Genomic DNA, 21403 nt, shown 5'->3' with positions numbered 1-21403 from the left:
CTCCACCTTCAAGGCACGCCTTCCTCAATCCCTTCCCTTGAAGTAATAGAATTTCATCACATTATGTTCTCAATCCCTTCCCTTGAAGTAATAGAATTTCATCACATTATATTCTCTATCACGACTCAAAAAAAAACAGACAAATGGGCCATCACTATTAAATAGCCCATCATGGAAGAAGAACGACCCTTGCGTCATATGTTACTCCACAGTGAGAGAATATTTGGTACTGAGTGTCAACAGAACGAGGTGTATTGAGTGCCGTGTCTGGGCGCCACTCTTGTCTCTTGAGAATCATTATTGCGGTGCAGATCTTCTCTGCTCGTAGATCGTCTCCGACACCCCGATATGGACAATACACTCCAAGACCACGATGTGGACGATAGACGCCAACACCTCGATGAGGACAATAATACAGAGGAGTGATAAATGATACAGGAGGAAGAAAGAAAGGAATGGTGCAGGGAATATTAAAGGAGCAAAATGCTAGAAAATGAAGAGAATATTAGGGCAAGTACGTTACACAAAGGAGTGGTTGGAATGTTGTGAGAAGTGGTGGAGGGGACAGGGACATGGATGAGAGTGGAAGGGATGTCAAAATGGATGGGTTGAATGAGGAAAGGTGGAAAATTATTACGTTAACGGGAAAGTGCTAAACCAGTAGAGGTAATGCAGCTCCTGGAGAATGGGTTGTTATCATCTCTGATCCGATAAAAGAGAAAAATAGCTCCAATTCGTCGGATAAAGATTCCTTTCTGGCATCAAAGAATCCCTTTTTAAGCGACAAGAAGAGGAATAGATATATGCAGGATATGAACACCCATGAGAAACTCCCTATCTCCTCCCCTATCACTCGTTAGATAGATGCTCTTATGTAGATAGGTGCAGACACTGCTATATAATATAGGGAGACATTGCTGTTTATATATATATATATATATATATATATATATATATATATATATATATATATATATATATATATATATATATATATATATATATATATATATATATATATATATATATATATATATATATATATATATATGTATATAATGTCGTGCCGAATAAGTAAACTTTGCGATTTTGGCTTAAACAGCAGCGCTCTTCTTGCCCAATAAGGCAAGCAAAAATGTGTATGCAATAATCCCTCAAAAATCATTCTGAACCTAACGAAAAAAAATATATTTTATTGTGTTTGTTTATTATTAAATTATTGTAAACTTATCTAAAATATATTTAGTTGGATTAGGCTAAATTAAATTGCGCTTGTTATAACAAGGCTAGGTAAGTTTTCTAAGGTTCTTATAGCACAAAATTATTAATTTTCTACATTAACACAAATGAAAAAAATGTATCATTAAACGTATAAGTAGTAGGTTATTAGACAGCAACTGCCCAGGTACTACCGTCCTGCCAATTGACTGTAAAACGAAAGCCTGTAATTGTTTTACACGATGATAGGATTGCTGGTGCCTTTTTTCTATCTCATAAACATGCAAGATTTCAGGTACGTCTTGCTACTTCTACTTACACTTAGGTCACACTACACATGCGTGTACAAGCATATATATACACACCCTTCTGGCTTTACTTCTATTTTTCTTTCTAGTTCTTGTTCTTGTTTATTTCATCTTATCTCCATGGGGAAGTGGAACAGAATTCTTCCTCCGTAAGCCATGAGTGTCGTAAGAGTCGACTAAAATGCCCGGAGAAAAGGGCTAATAACCCCTTCTGTATATATTACTAAATGTAAAAGCAGAAACTATATATATATATATATATATATATATATATATATATATATATATACATATATATACACACACACACACATACACACACAAATAGGAGCTATGAATCGACCCTTGCAACCACAATTAGGTGAGTACACACACGACTTTATAGATAGATGGAGATATTTCTATATAAAACCTCGATCCAAAAGATAAAATGGACGGAATATCCTTTCAAAAATCGTCCAAATTAATTCAAAATATGAGACTTAATAAAATAATTGTTTAAGGGTTACAATGACCTTTTTTAAATTAAAAAAATATTACTAATTTGGTTATGTAAGAATTGCAAAATTCCTGCATGGAAACCTATGATTGATCAGTTTATTAGGTTTGAAGGTGGAAAATAAACATAGATGCAGAATAATGCCATCCTTTATTGACAACGTTTCGCCCACACAGTGAACTTTTTCAAGTCACAAACAGATCTACCTGGGTGAATAGTACATGAGTATTTATAGGATGGTGTTAGGTGGAGAATGCATTCTGTTTGTGGGCGAAACGTTGTCAATAAAGGATCTCATTATACTGCATCTGTGCTTATTTTTCAAACTCTAGGTGCATCCATACTGAGATGTAGATCCCTCGAAATGCTTAAACACTGTTGTTCTCCGTGTATACATAAGAGATACACATCCATGAGAATTATATCCAATGTGGAAGCCTACGTCTCGAACAAGAACGTTTATGGTGATAAATATTCCGAATGAGACTGTCGATGTACATTAGTCCACATTATTTTCTTAAACTTCTATATTCCAGTCTTAAACAATGGATAACTTGTATTATCGAAGTGGTATACAATACCGACAAGTTTGGTAAGTAAGACACATGTTGATTATGTGTCTTATCAGTAGTCTGGTATATTTATTGACTAATCGTTTCGCCTGCTCAGTAGGCCTCCTCAGTCGATAAAAGGGAAGACAACAGGAGTGGTAGAGATGTTACTATGAGGTGATCAGTCCCTCAGATATATCGCTTACCTCTGACTGATCATCTCGGTCTGACGCTGTTAAATAAAAAACGGTTCGAGTTGAATAGTTTTTCCTCAAATTGAAAAAAATCTTTGTTTTTTTAGCTCAGTGTCGATTTTTTTCTGCACCTTCTTCATTTGATTCACTATTTTTTTTTTTTTTTTGTTTGCCAATTTTAGATTCCTTCGTCACTCTTCTATGCAATTTATTTCTATTTACATTCCATCTTTTTTGTACTTGATGTACTTTTCTTAGAATTTTTTTTCCCATTTTATATATTTTCTCTTGAGTCCTTTCTTTAATTTTGAGTACCTCTTTACTTGTGTTATTTTTTTTATTCTTTTGTTTACTTTTGAGACTTTTCTTCTTTTTTTCTTTTTTTTTTAAATTTTTGCGTGTTTTTAATGTATTTTCTTTAACTTACTGCCATCTACCTACTTCTTTGAACTTTTCTTCGTTATTTTTTCCCTATTATTATGTACCTCCGTTTTTGTTTTGTTCATTTACTTTTTTCTTTCTTATTCTTCTGAGGAAGCAATCAAGAAACAGACACTGAATTAGTTTATTGGTAGATTATAGCAACAATAAATCTAGAGTGAGTGAAATGAGTGAAATTAATAATTCGAATATATATTAGGAACATTTACACAGTAAGGAAGAAGCAGTGGTGATGTAGTTGTATAGAAAATATATCGGTATTCAACCCATTTACTCAAATTGGATATCTCACACTCTGCTTTCAGCAATTTTCTCGATTTTTGTTATTAAGCTTATCTAAATCATTTAATACTCTCATCACCTTATTCTTATCTATGTTCACTTTCAACTTTCTACCATTACACACCCTCCCAAACTCATCCACTAACCTTTGCAACTTTTCTTCAGAATCTCCCATAAGCACAGTATGGTTGTCCTCTCCCCGCAAAAAAACTAACAAATTATAATACAACTGGAAGAAATAAAATAAAAATAAAGTCAACATTGTGCCAAAAGGACAGAAAACGGGCACACACAGAGAGCAGTAGAAAAAATGCAGAGGGATTTACACTATTTAAAGGCACCTTTACTAGTCATCCATTTGACTCGCTTTGCAACAGTGAAATGCTGTCTGTTATTAAGAGGACGGGATGCTGAGTCACTGAGGTGAACTGATTGACTAGCTGCTGGGGGCATGAATGACACTGTGGTCAGTGTTATGTGTCAGGGACCTGATCGAATAGGGTCCTTAACAGTGCTGGTTCAATGCAATCATCAGGGTGAAGTTTATTAACTCATACACATGAATACTCACACACACACACACACACACACACACACACACACACACACACACACACACACACACACACACACACACACACACACAGCTATGACCTGACCCCTTCAACTACAATTAGGTGAAAACAATTAGGCGAGTACACACACACACACACAGACAAAGAATGTTTTCAACAGGGGGCACAGCAACAAGGGGTCCCAACTGGAAGTTGAAAACTCAGACGAGCCACAGGGATGTTAAGAAGTATTTCTTCAGTCATAGAGTTGTCAGGAAGTGGAACAATCTGTAGTGATGTAGTGGAGGCAGCATCCATACCTTTAAGAAGAGGTACAACAAAGCTCTTGGAACAGGGAATGAGTGGACCTAGTAGCGACTAGAGAAAAGAGGCGGGCCCAGCAGCAATGATTCGACCATTGCAACCACAGATAGGTGAGTATTCACACACACACACACACACACACACACACACACACCAATCAAAGAAACAACACGAGAGAAAGGTTACACACTCATCAACAGAACTAGCATATTATAGAAACGAATAAATCCTATATAGAAATTATCTGAACCAATTTATCTTGCATGATATGACATTTCCGAATCAAAATGAAAAATATAAACAGGATCGACGAGATTACCAACAAATCACGCAGCTCATCTAAAATAAATTCTCTCGATTAATCTTTAGGAGTTAGTCAGCTCATGGGCTGGTGTGGTCTCAGTCCTCCGTCCACTAATCGCAGCAAAGTCTGTAAGTAATCAGGCTGTTAGTCATCTAAGACAATCATTTTGAGGAATTAAATGAAAATTTAGAAAGGATATAAATAAAACTGACAAATAATTATGCAGTATATGAAAATGATGTGAAAGAGTCGGTTAAAAAAAGGAGAACAATAATTAAGAATTAAGCATAGCTTAGCTGCAACTTCTGGGTTGCTATGAAAAGTTAGCAGGAAAAAATATATTCTGCAGTGCATGTTGTTACAGGTGTTGGGACGATGTTTCGGTCTGGATATGATCAAGTTCTACACAAAGCGAGACGGTGCAGCAGAAAGAATTGGTTCTGCAAAAAATGTGTTTTGTTGAGATGCTAATTAAGGTGGGTCTAAATTTGGAGACAAATGAGGTTTGCTCCCTTCTAAGGTCTCAAGCCTATCTTCAACAAAAGGATCATTAAGGCGACATGTTACTTGCACAAGTCCAGTAAATTTTTTTTTATCCTCTATGTAGGAATTTGAGTAAATTCTAAATGTATATATACTAAAATATGCATCCTTCCACGTATATGTATACTACTGTTCTCAAAGCATTCACGCCTAGCATGATATATAGTCCTCAGAAAAGTCATAGGTCAACAGAAACACTAAACGTAATTTCTTCTAGTGATTCCAGATTGTCAAACTTGAATTTGCCGTTTTAATATAAAAAAAAACTTTATAAATGAACCGGGGAAATAAATCAAGCAGCTAAAATATTTCACGTCACCGATGGGTGTCTTGAAATAAATAATTTTGAATGATGCAAAAATCCTATAAGAAATAAATGAATAATTTTTGCATATATATATATATATATATATATATATATATATATATATATATATATATATATATATATATATATATATATATATATATATATATATATATATATATATATATATATATATATATATATATATATATATATATATATATATATAAATTAAATGCAGAACAACCACTATGAAAAAATTGTGAAATTCCAAGGGCTTTCGTGACTTCTCACTTAATGTGAAAAGTCATGAAAACGCTTGGAATTTCACTATTTTTTCACAGTGGTTGTTCTGCATATTTTGATATCACCTGTTTACTGTGATCTTATATATATAGATAATAAATGAGGTGCAGTTTAACGTGGATAAATGTTATGTAATGTAAATGAGAGAAAATGAAAACTTGTCATGTGACGAATATAAATATGTTATGAAATACTGAATGTCGGTCAGAGACAGAGTGAGCTGGAGGTATCGGACGTAGAGAGTAAGCTGCAAGAGTCGGACGTAGAGAGTGAGCTGCAAGAGTCGGACGAATATCGAATGTTGTAATGGCACACTTCGAGATGCCTTTTAAATATCTGGATGATGAAAAATTAAGAACAAGCCAGACATGTAGACGACACGGTGCTGCAGTGGCAGCACCGTATCTGAACACAAACTATTTAGAAGAGAAAAAAGTTAAAAATTTCTCTTAGAGAAATTTTGATTTTGAAATAAAAGCTGAAAACTCTGACAATATCATAGTAAGTTGGAAAGGATACGCCAAAACCACAAAGAAGATTCCATAAAATTGGAGAAAATACACACGTAATAAATTTTAGCAAAATCAATTGGAGGAATAAGAGACCACAACTGAACACTAAGAATAAAAACAGAGAGAAATACACACTAGAAAATATTTCTTTACAGTGTCATATACTATTCTAACTACAAATGAAATCCCTCAAAGACATATATAACAGAAAAGTACGACGACAGAGAAGAAATGGAATACGATAGCCTTCTGGACCCAGCGACAATGCCTACTAATCTTCGAGTACCTTTAGAAGACTTGAGAAGTGGGAACTTTTCGGAAATGTGTTGAAGTGGGAAAAGGAACTGGAAGGATAGTTATTGAAATAGACGGAGTGCGTAGTCGGGAAGTGTTGGGAGGCAGAGGCAAACCTCACACCTAAATGAAGAAAACTATGCACAGAGGCAGAAAAGAGAAGCATAAGAACATGGAAAAGCTATAGGAAGCAAAGAACAGGCGAGAAAATAGTAGTGAGCAGAATATGCAAGTGTGAGAAGAGGGGCCCAGCAAAAGTGTGAAAGTGACATAGGAACTAAGGCCAAATCTGAACCAAAACTGCGTAACACCAGAAAGACGACTTTAAGACTAGGTAATTCGACCGAAGCGGGAATGAGGATAGCTCATAGAAAATGACAAGGAAGTCTGCAAAATGCTGAACAAACGGTTGAAAGAGGTCTTCTTAGTGGAGAGGGGCAATGCTAGAGAGACTAAGGGAAAGAGTACACAAAAAGGTACTGGCAAATATACACACAACAGGAGAAGAGGTAAGAAAATCTTTTGAGGAAACTGGATACACCATTGGCGGTGGGACCTGACAGGATGCCACCGTGGATTCTGCTAGAGGGAGCAGAAACAATGTCTGAACCAGTATCTATGATTTGCAAGTCAATGAACACAGGACAGTTGCCAGAGATCTGGAAGACAGCGAACACAGTACCTTTATTTAACAAAGGAGATAGACAGGAGGTATTGAACTGTACGTCAGTTTCAGAGACATATATACCATGCAAGATTATGGAAAAGAGTCAGAAATATAGCGGTAGAGTACTTGGAAAGAAGTGATTTCATAAGCAATAACCAGAACGAGTTCAGAGATGACAAGTCTTGCCTTAGTAACCTATAGGAATTCTATGACAGAAAGAAAGGTTAAGCGGATTACATTTTCTAAGACTACCAGAGGACATTTGATACTGTACCCCTACATGAGACTGGAGCAAAAATTTGAGAAACAGGCAGGAATAACTAAGAACGTACCTGCTGGATTATAAAGTACCTAAGGGAAAAGAAACAAGGAGTTAATGCTCGGGAAGAGATGTCAATATGGGGAAGAGTAACAAGCGGGGTAACACATGGATCGGCATTTCGGCCAGTACTGTTTATCAGATGTATCTCTGTTTACTGATGTTCTGTAAAACTAAGAGAGCACAGAAAGATAAGGACAGGGAAAAGCTGCAAATGATCAGCTAAGTGTTTGCTAGAATTCATCCTCAACAAATGCTCGATTGTGAGGACAGGGAAAGAGGCCAGATGACCGAGCACAGAACATAGACTCAGGGACAGATACTGCAGACCCAGTTCAAAGAGAAAAACCTGGGAATAAGGGAATAAGCATTGTGCCTAGCATATCGGCAGTCTCACATCAACCGCAGAACCTCTGCAGCTAATATTCTCCTTACAAATCTGAAAGTGGCGTTCAGAAATCTCAACAGTCATTCCGGGCGCAGCACCTGTATGGCACCCACACGCGAAGGAACATGTTAATTAACTGGAGATAGTGTAGAAGCATGCAACGAGACTTGATCCAGAACTAAAGGGTGTGAGGTGAGCTACGAAAAGAGGCTAAAAGGAATATAATCCAACGATCGTGGACGATGAAAACACAGTCGAGACATGATAACATACAAAATAATCATAAATTGACAGGGCACACAGGGATAGGCTGTTTAAGAGGAGGGAAACAGGTACTAACGGACAGAGCTGGAATTTAAAGAGATGATTCAAAGGGATGTCAGGAAGTATTTCTTCAGTCTCAGGGTGGTCAAGAACTGGAATGACCTCGATGAAACAGTGTAGCCAAGATTCAACCTCTGCAATCACGTGTACTGTTAATGAGTACATATAGGCAGGTACAGACACAAAAACTGTCTATCGACAAATATTTGACAACATCTAACAAACAAACATTCCTCCCTTCCACCTTAGTGATATATTTGTCAGGCAACAAATCCCCCAACATTTACATAACAATAGGCAGTAATTATTCTCAAAGCTGAAGTGTTTCCATAGAAGCTCAGAAGAGAAAAGTCCGTATAAACGAGCGACGTTGAAGAATCTCCCAAAGACAACCACACTGATTTAATATTTTGTGCATTTCAACGATGAATTATATTAAGAGCTGGTTCCTTTTAGGAATTATTATTATAGTCATGAGAGAGAAAGAGATATTTTCACTGTTAGAAAGATAAAAAAAAAAAACATTCTTGGTTGAATATGATTGTTTGCCCTTTTTGGAATAGAATAATGTATTTCTAATGCTTAGAATTTCCCTATTTTTCTCAGTGGTTGTGAAAGAGAGAGAGCTCAGCTCGTTCGGGTCATACAAGGAAAGTCATGATTTTAAGGAGATGAGTTACCTGGAAACTTGTACGAGAAGGGACGATTCTTTAGTCATCTCTCAGCACTGGTTATTTTTAATTAACATCGTTATATTCAGCTCATTGAGATAATACTTTTCACTCATCACGTTCTGCACATGTGAAATTTTCTTGCATATTGACATCAGGTTGAATATAACGGGATAATTAATTCTTGAATCAAGATCCTTTGATCTGTCTCCGTGCACTTTTTTGGCGATTCTTTTTGGGTGAGTGGGAAAGGAAGGGGGGTAGGGGGGGGGAAAGAGATTCGTCCATATATTTAGAAAGTAAAAAAAAGTGATTCTTAAATTAATATACCAGACAAACAATGACTATTTTTATCGTGGGGAAGCGTCAACTCCGTATGGGGTCAAAACAAAGCTAGAGGAATGAGAGACATTAAAAATTGCAATAGACGTAAATAATGTTGCAAGTTATTGAATCAATGTATAAAGATAATCTCAACATCAATGATATTACATATATGGGAATGTGTATATATATATATATATATATATATATATATATATATATATATATATATATATATATATATATATATATATATATATATATGCAATAAGATCACAGTAAACAGGTGATTTCAGAATATGCAAAACAACCACTCTGAAAGAATAGAGAAATTCCAAGCGCTTTCGTGACTACTCACATTATCAAGGAACTATGAAAGTAAAGCATCCAAGGAAGCTATATAAGGGGTCTGGTCGGCACCTCACTATCAGATCCCACAACGGTTTAAACACGTGACGCGCGGCGAGCCAACTTGGAAAGGTCCTTGGCACAACTCACCCCCCAAACTATTCTACCCAAGAAATAAGAAATTTTAAAGATTATTTGTCCAGTGTATTATTAAATTCTTCCCAAATTCTATTAATTATAAATGGATCTAATTTATATAAACCAAAGGAAATATTCATATTATTGTCAAAACTGCTTTTTATGAAACAAGATTCAATTATATTCCTGTCGACCATGGACTTGCTTGATACTACTTTCTCAACTTTTTGAAAATCAATTGGATGGTTAAAATCTCTTACATGAATAAATAGAGCATTGGAATCTTGTCCAGTTCTAATGCTATATTTATGTTGTTTTAATCTTAGTTCGAGATTTTTACCAGTTTGACCGTAATAAACTTTATCGCAAATTTTACAAGGAATCTTATAGACACATCCATCAGCATTTTGGGGGGAATTCTTTATCAAAAGTTTTTTTACTGTATCGAGATTTTTGAATACAACTTTAATATTAAAAGTCTTAAGAAGAGAAGGCATATCAACCAAGTTTTCATGGTAAGGGAGAACCAACATATTTTTATTTGAATAAGGCTGGTTGTCCCTTTTTGGATTGTAAAAAGTATTTCTGGCAACTTTAAAAGATTTATCAATTACATTTCTTGGGTATTTTAAATCATTACCTATTTCATAAATTTTGGATATTTCCTCATCTATGAACTCAGGACTACAAATTCGTAAAGCTCTCAGAAACATTGATGAGAAAACAGACAGTTTGACTCTATCTTGATGCGAGGAATAATAGTGGACATAGGAACAGTTATTAGTAGGTTTTCTGTAAATTTTAAATTTGAATTCATTATTACCCTTAATAATTAAAACATCTAGAAAAGGCAATGAGTTATTTTCTTCAAACTCAACAGTAAAGTTTATTGAATGGGCTAAGCTATTTAATTTTCCAAGGAAATGGTGTATATCTACATTTTTGGGCATAAGACACAAAATATCATCAACATATCTAGTCACGAAAGCGCTTGGAATTTCTCTATTCTTTCAGAGTGGTTGTTTTGCATATATATATATATATAATATTATTCAGATTTTAAGAGCGAGCAAACTATAGTGCAAATTAAACAAAGGGATGGCATCATGTTGATTAATTTTGCAAATAAAAATGACTTGTGTCTAAAATATAACAAAGAGACCCTCGCCTGTACCTCTGTGGACGTCGTGGGAATTAATAATAACGCCAACAGGAAAAGATAGAATTTTCCGGCTATTCCTTCCATGTCTGATAAAGGCTGGACAGACATAATCATTGTTTTGGTATGAGGCGCAGTGGGCTTTGTATAGTGGTGGTTTTCAGGGTATTGTGGTTGGTGGAAGGGGTTGTGGTTGGGGTTTGTGGAACTGGAGATGGCTGGTGGAAGGGAAGGTGGTTGCTGGAGTGGTGGTGGTTTTTGTGTGGTTGTGGCTTTAATGTATAGCGACAATACTTGAAACTGTAGTGACTGAGTATGTGTAATGATTGTTTGAGAGTGGGGTGGTTGTTTTAGGAAGGGGTGGTTGTTTTAGGGTGGTGTGGTTATTTTAGGGTGGGGTGGTTGTTTTAGAGTGGTGTGGTTATTTTAGGGTGGGGTAATTGAGAGTGGAGTGGTTGTTTTAGGGTGGGGAGGTGGTTTTAGGGTGGGTGATTATTTGAGAGTGGAGTGGTTGTTTTAGGGTGTGATGCTTTTAGGGTGGGGTGGTTTCTTGGGGCAGGGTGATTTTTTAGGATCGGGTAGTTATTTTAGGGTGGGGTGGATATTTCAGGATGGGGTGATCGAGAGTGTAGTAGTTGGTTTAGGATGGGGTGGTTGTTTTAGAATCCACCTACCTGGAGGGTATTCCGGGGATCAACGCCCCGCGGCCCGGTCCACGACCAGGCCTCCTTGTGGATCAGGGCCTGATCAACCAGGCTGATACTACTGGCCGCACGTAGTCCAACGTACGAACCACAGCCCGGCTCATCCGGCACCGACTTTAAGTATCTGTCCAACTCCCTCTTGAAGGCAGCCAGGTGCCTATTGGTAATTTCCTATATGCATGGTGTGAGGCTGTTGAACAGTCTTGGGCCCCTGACACTCATGATGATTTCTCTTAGTGTACCAATGGCGCCCCTACTTTTCATTGAGGGTATTAAGCGCCGCCTACCCAGTCTTTTACTTTTGTAGGGAGTGATTTCTATGTGCAGATTCGGGACCATTCCTTCTAAGATTTTCCAAGTGTAGATTATGATACATCTCTGTCGCCTGCGTTCCAGCGAGTACAAGTCAAGTGCTTCCAAGCGTTCCCAGTAGTTGAGGCATTTGATGGAACTTATATGTTCAGTAAAGGTTCTCTGTACACTCTCTAGATAGGCAATTTCACCTGCTTTGAACGGAGATGTTAATGTACAGCAATATTCCAGCCTAGAGAGAACAAGTGATTTGAAAAGGATCATCAATGACAGCATCTCCTGTTCTGAACGTTCTCAATATCCATCCTATCATTTTCTTTGCAGTTGTGATCGTGTGTGTAATTACTTTTGAAATTACTAATACAAAAAAAAAACTGTTAAATATTAAGCAAGTGAAAAAATGTAATATGCCTGGGAAATCTGATTAACTGCAGGAAAAAAATCTTTTTAGTTAATTTCTCATCTCTTCTCTTACTGTGTGTCCTAATCCTATGTTTGTCTTTTATTTCCTATCATAGTCTGTTTATCTTTTTCTCCCTCTATTCCTTGCTTTTTATAACATAGTTTTTACAAGGTTAAGTTTAGGGATCTTAACTTTATTTACAAGCTAAGAGCTGTTACTTACATCACCTGATTTGAAAACCTTTTTATTGTTAAGAGACACAGATAGGAAAGAGGATGAGGTTGGAGCCATCTGTAGGTCAGCACTTTCATTTTGTCAACTGATTATTTCGTTGATGTTGTTATACTGTACGAACATAATCCAGATATGAGTCATCCTAAGAATAAATAATTTCAGATGAAGAGGTGTTCTGGAGGATACAGTCAGAGTGTAGTTGTAGTTGCTCTCTCTCTCTCTCTCTCTCTCTCTCTCTCTCTCTCTCTCTCTCTCTCTCTTACACAGGGTTTGACAAGGTTAGATTAAGGATCCCTAACTTCTTTTTATCTTCCCAACTTAAATGCATTTTTAGGAATTATCTGTACGTGTTAAAATATTCCTATCCTAACCTATTATCTCCTATTCCATCATTACGTTGCCTATTTTACATTATAGTAATTGGTAAATTGAATAAAATGTATGTTAAGATTATGTGTGGGTCAGGGCAGCCAGCAGTAACAGCCTGGTTGGCAAGACAAGCACCAGGCAAGCTTGGTCCTGGGCCGGAGTAGAAAGACTTGAAACTCATATGGAAAGGTACCCTCCCTCCCTCTTTCTCACTCTCACTCCCACTCCCTCTCTCACCCTCCATCCCTAACCCCTTCTCTCTCTCTCTCTTCTGCCTTCTTCCCTCCTTCTCCTCTCCCTAGTTATGTTTCTCAAGAAATTGCGTATCTTCAAAGACTCGCTACGCAAATATGTAATAAACGAATTTATACTCGCATTTCTTATTATCTTTTCTAATATTCTTTCTTAAACAATATTTAGGGAGATTATCCTCCCTTGCATTTGTTCTGTATATTTGCTAATAGTTAAAAAAATGCAGAGTCTTTCACCAACACACAATGAGTTTGTAAGAAGCCTCATAAAGTTGACGCCTGAATATACACTCTGTCATATCACTACACAAATAACCGGCACACTATGTGCATTTTTAAATGGTCTCTCTTCCGAGTGCGGGTTATTTGCGTATTCCAATCACGGTATTGTGCCTTTTTGCTCATATCAGTAATGCACCATGGTGCAGTCCACTATGTCTTGTACTGTTGCTTGTCTCTGCTTAGCTAAGATGCTGTTATAGGAAGCGGGAAGCAGGTGCCTCTTCAAAAAAAATATGATCACATTCCATTAGGTAATAAATTACACCTATGTATAGTTACGGCCAGTTTCTTTATCCTTCTACTTTCTTTACTTTCCCGTGTTTCCCCTCTCCTTCTCTTCCGCAGTTTTGTTTACGGTCTCCTTCATCTTTTTTTCTGTCTTCCTCGTATTTCTATGTTCTCTCCTCTTCTCTTCTCTTCATTCACTTGCCCCTCCGTTTAAGAAAATAACCAATAATGAGGGAAATAATACACAAATAACCCATACATAGGAGAGAGGAGCTTCTGTTGACGTTTCGGTCCGACTTGGACCATTTAGAAGTCACTCTAAAACACAAAGGTGAGGGTTCACGTCGGATCGAAATGTCGTCCTATGTACGGGTTGTGTGTGTATTGTTCTTGTCAAAGTATTGTGCATCTTTGTTCTTTGAGGCAAAGAATTTTAAGCTGTGACTCGAAGTAATTAACCCAGGAGCAAGAGCTCATTCTCTTCATAATGTCATTCATACACTTCTAAACGCTCCCCCATCCTCTCCTCTCTCCCATGCCCCCCGTCCCTTAATCACGATTTCCTTCATTTTCATAGTCCAGCGCCTCCGGCTGCCTCTTGGATGACCCAGGGGGCCGTAGGCTGGAGGCGTTGAGAACACGTCAGCAGAAATGGACTATGGTGGAATGAATAGGGAAAGTAATGGGAAGGTGGGGTGTTAAAGTACTGATATATACAGAACGGTAGAACCACATAAGTCACTCAACGCTCGTATTAATGAAAAAAAAGTAATGATATACAGTTTACTAACAATAAAAAATATAAAATTAAACAATAAAACTACAAGCATGAGTAAAATGCTCAACAGAAACTTATATCAGTTTAAAAGGAATAACATCAGTTAAAAATTTCTTTAAATTATTAATATCAGTACACACTCCGAGGTCCCTGCAGGCATCCGAGTAATATAAAAACAGAGACAAAGATAGAAATGTCTAAGTAACGGGAACACTGTTAAAATGTGTTCCACACTCAGCTGTATGCTACAAGCTACATACAAAGCTGCAGGAATATCTACAAATAGGCGGCCATGGGTGAGATGTGAGGGACCAACCTTCACTCTGCTCTAAATGACAATTCCTCTTGGAGGAGGGTCATATACCCACGCCCAGGTGGACACTCTCAAACTTGCTGCTCGTCTGTAAGGCACGCAGGGTCATTAATTACTATGGAAAACTGCACAGAAAAGTGGGATCGTAACAGCAGCTTTTGGTTCAGCATATGACCATTCAGTTCCCGGGACACTTACAAAGTCCTAGCACCAACAGAACTCAACATCCTAGTGTTGTTCATAAAGGTGAGCTAACCACTCCTGGATCATTTAGACTACAGGTTGGATAAAAGCATATTGCGTCAGAGTAGACAGAGCATACTTGGCTTTAGTGGTGGTGACTAGTTATGGTGGTAGTGGTGACTGTATTATCACAGGGAAGGCCAAGCCTAAGTAAGTCATGCAACGCCTGACGAATGAAAAGTATTACGGTTTGATCCAAGGACAGGGAGGGTAACTTCAATTTCCTTGCTCAAGAGCCCTTTGATGGGGGCGGTGGTTATAGTATGATTATAGTGTTCTATTTTATTTATGGAGTACCAGAACCTTTTGGTTCTTCACGTCTATATCCTTGATGTTGGTGAGGGGCTCTTGATTTAGGGAATTGGATCTGTGCTCCAGTTCCCCGAATTAAGCCTGAATGCCTTCCACATTCCCCCCCAGGCGCTGTATAATCCTCCGGGTTTAGCGCTTCCCTCTTGATTATAATTATAATAATAATTCACGTCTATAAACATATTCCGTTTACAAAATTCTATAACAAATTTGCACTATCAGTCCCGACTTGTTACTGTCATGTCTCTTTACACGTAAATCTCCTGTTCCTAATAGCAGAAAATAGGTACCTGAGGTGTTATTGATACTATTCAGTACCGACAAGTTGATAAACAATACACCTGCGCAATATGTGCGTGTGTGTGTGTGTGTGTGTGTGTGTGTGTGTGTGTGTGTGTGTGTGTGTGTGTGTGTGTGTGTGTGTGTGTGTGTGTGTGTGTGTGTGTGTGTGTGTGTGTGTGTGTGTGTGTGTGTGTGTGTGTGCAATAAAATCACAGCAAACAGGTGATATCACAATATGCAGAACAACCACTGTGAAAGAATAGCGAAATTAAAAGCGTTTTCGTGGCTTGTCACATTATCAAGGAATTTAGCTATTCTTTCAGAGTGAGAGAGATAGAGAGAGAGAGAGAGAGAGAGAGAGAGAGAGAGAGAGAGAGAGAGAGAGAGAGAGAGAGAGAGAGAGGTTACTATGCTTGGATTTCTAGAGTGATTTTGGCGCTACGCTTGTAACACTATAAATAAAAGTCTCCTGGTCAGAATTGTGGAAGGAGATTGCATAAGCAAGAATGACAGTAAATTACCACAGGTGGCCACTGAAGCAGGGTGTGACAATTGGTCACTGTAACAGGGTAGGTATACTAGTCACTGTAGCAAGGTGTGACCAGTGGTCACTACAACAAGGTACATATACTAGTGGTCACTGTAGTAAGGTGTGACCACCTGTAGTCACTACAACAGGGTAGGTATACTAGTGATCACTGTAGCAGGGTTTGACCAGTGGTTACTACAACAGGGTACGTATGCTAGTAGTCACTGTATCAGGGTGTGGTCAGCGGTGGTCACTGTAGCAGGGTGTGACCACTAGTGGTAACTGCAACAGGATAGATATAATGGTCAGTATAGCAGGGTGTGTACACTAGTGGTCAGTACAGCAGTGTGTGACCACTAGTGGTTACTACTGCAAAGTAGGTATTCTAGTGGTCACTAACAGGGTAGGTGCACAAGTGGTCACTGTAGCAGGGTAGGCCCACTAGTGGTTGTTTTAGCAGGTTGTGACTTGGTCACTGTAGCAGGGTAGATCTACTAGTGGTCACTGTAACAGGATATGACCGCCAGTGGTCACTGTAGCATGATGTGGCCGCTAGTGGCCACTACAACAGGGTAGATATACCAGTGGTTACTGCAGCATGGTGTGACCACTAGTGGTCAATACAACAGTGTGTGATCACTAGTGGTCACTACCGCATGGTAGGTATACTAGTGGTCACTATAGCAGAGTAGGTCCACATGTGCTCAATGTAGGTTGTGACTTGTGATTGCAACGGCAGATTGTGACCACCAGTGGTCACTGTAGCAGAGTATGACCACCAGTGGTCACTGTAGCAAAGTATGATCACCAGTGGTCACTGTAGCAGGGTGTGACCAGTGGTCACTACAGCAGTGTATGACCACCAGTGGTCACTGAAGCAGAGTATGACCACCAGTGGTCACTGTAGCAAAGTATGATCACCAGTGGTCACTGTAGCAGGGTGTGACCAGTGGTCACTACAGCAGTGTATGACCACCAGTGGTCACTGAAGCAGAGTATGACCACCAGTGGTCACAACAGCAGCCTATAACCATAACTGGGCCATTCTATTGGGAAATGCACATTTATACAGTTCGAATATACACAGCGAGGTCACATTTGCGAAGACTCTCGTGTTTATTATTACGAGAACTGTGGTTTTTTTTAGCAGGCTGGGCTTCGCATTTCTTCTCGGCGAATTATCTTAGAGTATATTCCCAGTGATGCTTTGTATTCCCAGTAATACTGACTACATACTTGTTGCGTTTAATCTCAAACATTTGGAAAAGCGTGGCTGCGAGAGTAGATTGTCTGTTTCCCACTTGTCGAACGGAGGGTCGAGCCTCATCCGCTCTGTTGATTGACATATTCTGGTATTTAACACGCAAATAGGTAAACGGACACAGATTCAACTAATGTGACATTTTATTGTGGCAACGTTTCGCTCTCCAGGAGCATTGTCAAGAAGTTACGAAAGCAAAATGTTGCGATCACAAAATGTAATCAGTTGCATCTGTGTTTGATTACCTATGTGTGTATTAAATAACAGAATATGTCAATGTACGGAGTGGCTGAGGATCGATCTTCCGTTCGACAAGCAGGAAACAGACAAGCTACTCTCGGTCATTAATACCGATACACAAATAACTCGCACTTAGGGGACTGAAACTAATGAAGATGTTGAGGTACGACTAGGACCATCAACCAGTCTAGGTCAGAACGATAGGTCGTCATTAGTGTCAATCTCCTAAGTAGACGTGTTGCTTGTATTTTCTTCCAATCATAGTATTGTGCCTTTTTCTTTACATACTGTTATTTATATATACCCTAGGTAGTAGGATGGTAGACAGGTACTGCCCAGGTCCTACCGTCTTGCCAAGTGAGTGTAAAACGGAAGCCTGTAATTGTTTTACATGACGGTAGGATTGCTGGTGTCTTTTTACCATCTCATTACTGTCTCATAAACATGCAAGATTTCAGTTACGTCTTGCTACTTCTACTTACACTTAGATCACACTACACATGCATGTACAAGCATATATATACACACACCCCTCTGCGTTTTCTTCTATTTTTCTTACTAGTTCTTGTTCTTGTTTATTTCCGCTTATCTCCATGGGGAAGTAGAACAGAATTCTTCCTCCGTAAGCCATGCGTGTCGTAAAAGGCGACTAAATGCCGGGAGCAAGGGACTATTAACCCCTTCTCCTGTATCTATTACTAAGTTTAAAAGAAACTTTCGTTTTTCCTTTTGGGCCACCCTGCCTCGGTGGGATACGGCCGGGGCATTGAAAGAAGAAAATTTATTTATATGATGTGCTAAGCCCGTGTCGCTCATTCAAAACGAGAATTAATGTATGCTCAGTCTTCTGAAAGCGATGGAAAAAAAAATACTAACTGCACCACATAGGGTTAGTGAGATATATACATAGATGAAAATAAAGAATTTCGGCAGGTTCACTTGCCCTTGCTAGGCAGGTGCACCTCCCATCCACTCAAACATTCTGCTGTACCTGTTCAACCTGTGATAATAAAATACTGTCTGTACTTAATCGCATGTGTGTGTGTTTCGTTTCCTTAAGAAACATATTTTCACATTAATATTCCTAAAACTCTGATGGTTCCATGCATTTGCGAGATAGTGACTTGTCAGGGATGTCACGGGGATTTCCAGCATCCAGACTACTCAAGGAACAAGGGATCAGGCCTCTGCTACTTGCGCCGAATAACCCACACGGGTTCAACGCCTTACGAGAGCCAACCGACACAAAGTATTACTAAAAATTATTCTTCTGTTTATTTGATAATTGAGATTATTTAACACTTATATCAGTCAAAAGTTACTATACTTTCGCTTACCTTGCCTCTGGGTGTATCAGGAATTGTTGGTAGGAATAAGTAATGAAAGGGAAGAACAGGTATCCGAGACTATTCTTGAAGCTGCTGTTTCCTGCTCTTAGACGAATGCCTAAAGAGGAACAGCAAAGTTTAATTTAGAACTGCAAAGTTTTGTTTACAAGGGTAAAGTTTGGCCTAGGACTACCAAGCCTGTCTTAGAACTTAAAAGTTTAGTTTGGAACTGCAAAAATGTCGCTCGAAAATGTCATTTTAAAGCCTCAAAGTCTGAGACAGTACGCTGCCAGCTTTAATATTTTGTTTTCACCTCGAAATAAAGTAACACAAAGCATGTTTTCTGTTTTATCACATAACGTAAGATTTCACCCGTAAAACACACGTTTAGTCACGATGTCATTATACAAAACGCACTGAATTTTCAACTTTTCTCGTATTAACTTAAAAGTTTTCGAACCTTAACAATTAGTTTTCAGCCATTTCACATTGTAATTACTTCATATCACATAAACAGATTCTCTGTTCTACGAACCTCATAGTTCCCAAATACATTGTTAAATCACAGTTGTTTTGTTCACGAGAACATAACACGGACGACAGTTCTTTAGGTTAAACTAATAATAATATTCATTGGTAAACGCAAAACCCGTGAGGGTCATATAACGCCTGAGACACGTTGAGCTTTCAATAGTCTACGTTAAAAAAAAAAGTTTGTTTACCAGCCGAAATATTCACTGGAAGCTATGTACCAGACACGTTCTCTTTTGAGGTGGTACACACTTTTTTTCTGGGTGTGTTATCTTGGCATTGTTGCTATTGATGTGTTATCTTAACCTACTTTTAATGTAGTTTGTTATCTTCACAGTCCTAAAGGTGACATAGTTGACGTCGTGAAGCCAAACGATTTTTGAATTCAATGGATTATTGGGAAATTCAGTGGATTACTGGGAAATTCAGTGGAATATTGGGAAATTCAGCGGATTATTGGGAAATTCAGTGGATTATTAATGGATTCGTGGAGTATTAGTGGCTTATAAGTGAATTCAGTGGCTTATAAGTGAATTCAGTGGCATATAAGTGAATTCAGTGGTTTATAAGCGGATTCATGAATGATTATTAGTGATTATTTTCCTGTTCATTCATTATCAGCACTGAATATAAATGAAGGAACAGTGATAGAAGAAACTGACGCATTGTTCCTGTTGTGCGTTGTTACAATTTCTCCTTGGTTCAATGGTTCTTTGGTCAAGTGCTTCCTTGGTCCAGTGCTTCCTTGGTCCAGTGGTTCCTTGGCCCAGTGGTTCCTTAGTTCAGTGGCTCCTTAGTCCAGTGGTTCCTTGGTCCAGTGGTTCCTTGGTTCGGTCGTTCCTTGGTTCGGTGGTTCCTTGGTTCAGTGGTTCTTCGGTCATTTGGCTATTTGATGTTCCTTTATTTCGCTCAGTGGTTGCTTATTTTGTTTTTTTGTCGTTAAGTGGTTCTTTGGATCATTGATCCAGTAGATATTTAAATGTTCCAGTAGTTATTTGGTGCAGTGATCCTTTGGACCGGTGGTTCTCTCCTTTTTAGTCCACTTGCTCAATGGTTCAGTGACTTCCTGACACTAGCTATGGCGAAGCGACAGTTACTATTTCCAGTGATACACTGGATAGGATACCGGTACAACGGTACGTCAGTCTAGCGATGCAGTGGATGCCCGGTACCGAGGTACAGCGGCACACGAGTTCGGTATTAGAGTGGATAAACGAGTCCAATATTTAGCCGTACGAAGAACGGAGCACTCGGGGTAGGGGGTGGGCCAGGCGGCAGGAGCAATACTAAACTCCCCCTTTCAGCTGGCCGTCTGGCGAGACACTGAGAGCCAGCGCATGGCAAAACCCTCGCCACTATTCCTCCCCTTTACTCCTCCCCTCAATGGATGACCTCTACTCCCCTTGACCCTAAATGACCCGTCCCTCCTACCGTGGCCCATGCCGGCCTCTTCTACCTTTGTGAAACCGGGGGTTGTGAGAATTTCCCTTCTTAGCCTCCCGATACAGCACTTCCCACCACTTACTCTCCACCTACTCAACACTTTATGCAACAGGGAAATAAGAATGATGTAGAAATACGTGATGGAATTATTTGTTACACTAATCATGAAAATACGTTGAAAACACAAATGCTGATTAAGTATAGCTTATGCATGGGTGCTGGGAAGCGAGCAATACAATGGTTTATGAAGGGGGGAGGGGGTTATAATGATCTGTTGCACAGCCAGAAGTGGGGACACGAGCTATAATCTGGTGAAAAGGTACACTTAGAATTACGAAGTCTTACATACCTCCACTCTATTAGTTCACCACCAGCTAAATTGTAC

At 38.7% G+C, this 21403-nt stretch overlaps 1 protein-coding gene across 1 annotated transcript in view; it reads right to left on the bottom strand.

The window, feature by feature from the left end:
- The window catches only part of LOC128694937 (lachesin-like), a 393551-nt gene extending 372672 nt beyond the window's left edge, over window positions 1-20879 (bottom strand). The window contains exon 1 of the mRNA XM_070094368.1: window positions 19054-20879. The gene's annotated coding sequence lies outside the window, so the exon portion shown is untranslated. The remainder of the gene's footprint in view (window positions 1-19053) is intronic.
- Window positions 20880-21403: the final 524 nt, after the last annotated feature.

The sequence above is a fragment of the Cherax quadricarinatus genome, chromosome 45 (genome assembly GCF_038502225.1).
Source record: "Cherax quadricarinatus isolate ZL_2023a chromosome 45, ASM3850222v1, whole genome shotgun sequence".
Lineage (NCBI taxonomy): Eukaryota > Metazoa > Arthropoda > Malacostraca > Decapoda > Parastacidae > Cherax > Cherax quadricarinatus.
Note: the sequence above shows the minus strand (reverse complement) of the source record. Positions and strands in the feature narration are given on the sequence as shown.